General features: G+C 35.4%; 1 pseudogene; it reads left to right on the forward strand.

Annotated features, from left to right (window-relative positions):
* Positions 1–128: 128 nt before the first annotated feature.
* LOC117216647 lies at positions 129–1805 on the forward strand (annotated as a pseudogene).
* The last annotated feature ends 3197 nt before the right edge of the window (positions 1806–5002 follow it).

Below are 5002 nucleotides of genomic sequence, written 5' to 3' on the forward strand. Positions count from 1 at the left end.
TTTTATATATAGTACCTAATAATGCTTGATATCGGTTAAGTAATATGTTGAAATCTAATTGCTTGATGTATGTACATTGTGTATATAATTACTATTATAACGTTGTTAAATATATTCTAAATTTTTAGAGGAAACGTAGAAGCCGATCTAAAAAAAAGGAAAGTGCTAGAAGTAGTTCAGATGAAAAAAACACAAAAGGCCCTACAAAACATACTAAAACAGAAAAGAATGTTTTAAGCGAAACAATTTCAAGGAGGTCGCGGGTACTTCACAGATACATTCACAGGATCATCTTTTTATAAAAGAAAATGCAATACAGCCAGAAAAGATTGAACCATTAAAGTCTTCAATGACAACAAGAAATAGTAATATAAAGAGAACTTTTTCACGGAGTGAAAACACGAAGGGTAAATATTCTAATATTATTGATGATACAGTAATTGCACCAACAGGAAATGATATTGAAGAACTTTCAATGTGCGAGGATGCACTTGAGATATTAACTCCTCTTATGAATTCCACGATGGACATCAATTCTACTTATACGCAAAAGATGATGAACGCTACCGTAATTTTAGAACCTTTATCACCAATAAAATTAAACGAAACTGTAGTAATTAATAAAAACTTGGCTAGTAGTACAGGAAGAAATGTTGAACCTAAATTTACACCACGGTCGTCAATAACTTTGCAGGAGAAGATGCAGCAGCTAAAAGAAGCGATGACAAACAAAGAGTTTGATTAATTACTCACAGAAGATGAGTCATCCCCTGAAATGAAAAAGTCTAAAGCAAATATTAAGAAACAAGAAATTAAAAAACGACAAAAGCGGCAGAACAGCTCTATGACATCGAGCGAAGATGCAATACTTAATACTCCAACAAAACCATCTTCGAAGGAAAAGAATACAATTACAGGATTCCAGGAAATAAGAAACACGTATAAATCGAATGCTCTATTCGATCCATATATCAAGGTATCTGTAAAAGAAGGAATTGAGACATTTCAATAGGTAGGCGTGAACACCCCAAAACTTGTTGTTGATATTGATGCACCAACTAGAATAACTCGAACAAAAACACGAGAACGAAACACTAGAGCTGCTGCACAAACAGAAGCTTCGGAAAATGCAAACATTGCAGAGAAAGCGATTGCTCATAAATTAGCACAAAAGTCGGTTGCAAAAGCCAAAAAAATTCTATTAGCAAAAGAGAATAAGGATGTCGATGAAAGAAGAAAACAGGAAAAGCAACAGCGTTTACAACGTTTACAAAAACAAGATGAAGCGCAGCGAACATTAGCTGAACAAAGGCGTGGCGAACAGAAAGCTGAAAGACGAAAAGAAACCGAATTAAGAGATCAATGACAAGCTGCAGATGAAGTAATGAAAACTAAGCATCAGATGATTACATCACAGGTAACATTATAAACAATATCAAAGTATTCTTCTGTTATTAAAGCATAAGCTATTATTCATTCAATATTTTAGCCACAATATGGCTCCAAACAGTAAGGTCCAACCACTTACGTTTTGGATGGTGAACCTGACGACGATGAATCAGGTGATGAATCTAGACCAAAGCATACAATTCCACATTGAGCACAATGTAAGTATTGTTTTACTAAATGAGTTAATAAACATTAGAATGCATAGAGTACTCGAATTTTTATCAATTTTAGCGCACATATGTGAAAATTAACTTGCAATGCAATGATACATTCCAGAGAAAGCAGTGTATACATTCTTTGATAGTAGAAAGTGCACACCAGATTTAACTGAAATGTTTCAAAACATAGATATATAAATTTAATGTAGCGACAAATGAGTTAGAGGACAATTCAAATCATGTTGTTGTTTTGCCTTGGAGTATCAATATCTTTAGGATACACATAATGTAATAATAAACTCCGGGTAAAACAACGTCGCCGCTACATGCAACTGTCAAACAAAGACGAATTGAAATTTTCCGGTACTCCCCCGACCAATATGAATAAACGTACGCGATCGCTAGGCGATCAGTTTTTATCAGTCAGTCTCGAGCAATCTTATTAGCGATTTATACACTGTCTTTAGTGAATCCGTTAGTACGAACGTCTTAGCGAACATTATCTGTATTTATTTATTTATTATTTTAAAATCTACTTGACAGTTTTCAACTTCGAGTTATCTCGTCATTTAAACAGCAACTCAATCAACATCCTCTACAGATTCTTTTTTTTGTTGCCCCTCGATATCCCCACTACGCACGCATTCGTTAGACGTCCGCGACCGTTGCCGTGTACGATTTCTTCCGAATATTCGGCGGAAGGACGGTAGGAATATCGACGGCACATTAAGCATGTCAGCCTTACGCTTTGTGTCACAAAGACGTCGGAAAGTTCCGTCATCGAGTGTCGTGTCACGACCGGCACACTTCAAACCCGATGGACTGATGATGGAGATAAAGATGTGGCGGCACTCAGCGACAATGTATATCGCCGAAGTGCCTAATGAGCCATCGATATCCCAACGGTCTTTTCGCCGAATGTTCTAGAAGAAGGCGTGCGTGACAACGGTCGCCGACGCCTAACAAACGCGCGGATAATGGGGATATTAAAGGGTGACAAAAGAAAACTATCCGAACCCTTCGGAACTCGAGTTGTAAGAGTCAGTCTTTAAAAGTCACGCTTAGAGCTCGGAAGCAAATTGTAAAACCAAGTGTTAGAAAAAAATAAAGTTTCTTTTTTTATTTTTCATCTTAAATTTGTTTCTTTATTTTTTTGTGTGTTATTTTACGTGACAGCTGCCACATACAAAAAAATAACAAATTGTTTTGGAAAGTTTTATGAATATTTAAGAATGAACTCAAGTACATTTAATTACATTCTGAAACTAACGGCTTTAAAAATGCAAAATCTAACATATTTTTTTGTATTTTTAGATATTTACGGGTTGTGCGCCTTTCAGTTAGCCTGGGAATACTTTAATGACTTCTAACAAGAGCCAAGCTGCTTTTTTCCTGATTTGATAATATAAATTATCATCATATCTGTACTAAGTTTTTTTTTAAAACCTTTGACATATTGCTAGAATTATTGTCCAACGTTGTACATCAACCGGACAAGTTTTTTACTTCTTTCATAATAACATTAATTAGTACAAAAATGTTCATTATTGCGGAAATAAGTGCAGCTCGTTCTGGAATCAACCCGAATTTAAAAAAATCAGGAACATCTAAGGAATGTTGCCAGACTGCAAGTTCCATAATCGGAAATTAGCCAGACTGCTCTTTTCTGAGTTTTACGATAGTATTGATTAGTATCATTTCGAATTTCATCCCTGCGAAAAGCGATGCAATGCACTTATGTTTTTGACCCATCGATTCCATCAGAAATGAATAGCGAGACTATTGATTTATTAACTAGTAACATTAACTATGTCTAGATAACTATAATGGTGCTTGGAAAATAAGTGTTAAAAGATATTCACTGTCTCTTGCACTAGGATGAAACTATGTTTCCTTAATCCACGTACAGTGTAGAACAGTACACAAATCACCTAACTACCAAACTGACAAAACAAGATTATGTGAGGTTAGTTAAAGCCACTAGTTAATTGAATCGCCCCTCTGTGTGACATTGCATTTGTTTTACTTGATATGTTCTCTCAGTCGGTTGAATATTCAGCAATCACGTAATACTCACCGTGATCTAAACCTGCTCGCTATGTTTTTACCCGTACTAATTAAAAAAACCACTGTGGGGAATTCAATGATGAACACATCCAGCGCTCTCCCGCGCTACGGCCTCTTGAAATTTTTCGCGTCGCAGGAATTTCTCGGACTGGTCCAATGTATAAGCATTATATAATATTTGTCAACACATTACAATCGTATTCCTTTACAGTTTAAAATATCTTCGCCGACTTCTCCCACTGCTCGAAAGCCTAATTCGTGATAGTCCCGTAAACGTCACATTTAACACTAAACTTACCGACGCGGTCTTTTAGACCGCTTCCAAAACTTCTACTCAAATTTAACCATATTTAAACGTTATCAAATCGCTTCATATTTCGTGACTTTTCCTAAAACATGCATACAATATATTTTTCAGTATTTATTTCTAGTTTGCTTTTTTCTTTTCCAAGAAAAATTTGTACTTTGCCTTGTCAATTTGACCGCTCGATGGAATACTCTATTTATTCTCAAGATAAATACAATCAGTACAAAGAAAAGGCGATACCAAAGTCAGATGACAAACAAAATTAGTAATAACAAATGATAACAACTGTTACACACGTAACCTTGTCATAAACCATAATTCATCCCTCGATCAAGAGGGCCACTCAGTCCCATATAATGACCCTAAGGAACCGCCATAAAATTTAGAATTTTTGTTGTCAATTGTTACAAACATTTTAAAAGACGAAGAGTATTTTAGGGCTATTGCTCATTCCGGTAAAAACACGGAAAAAGTGGGGTTTTCCCATGTTCAACGGTCAATTCCACCCTCGAACAACCATTGATGGAAAATGGCCAGTACCAATCAATATTTTCATATAAATATCGCCGTCAGAGACTATATTTTTACTTGGTATCTTTCTTTCGACCAGAATACGTGTCGGTTTCTTAGTGAATCAGTCGACATCTAAACTTGTTATCTCTATAACTCAGACGGAAAGTATCTCGGAGTGTTTTGTGTAAAGTGGTTATAAAAGAAATAGTAAAGCATATAAAATTTGACAATAATTTTGTATTCCGTACATAGTGTTATTCTGTGATAAATATTTACCCTAAAAATGTCAAGACTGCAAAAAAAAATTATTAAAAATAACGGGCATAGCAGAAGACTGTTCAGTATGCGATGAACAAGAAACTTCAGCAACTGAAAACAGCATGGAAATACATGAAAAGCTATTTACAACCGAATCATAGTTAGACCGCAATAATGAAGACGAGAATATTATCAATGAGCTTTCACGCCCAGGGCAAAAAAGAAAGAAATTATCATTCACAGCAGAACG

Source organism: Bombus bifarius, unplaced genomic scaffold, assembly GCF_011952205.1.
Source record: "Bombus bifarius isolate JDL3187 unplaced genomic scaffold, Bbif_JDL3187 scf7180000010297_frag, whole genome shotgun sequence".
NCBI lineage: Eukaryota > Metazoa > Arthropoda > Insecta > Hymenoptera > Apidae > Bombus > Bombus bifarius.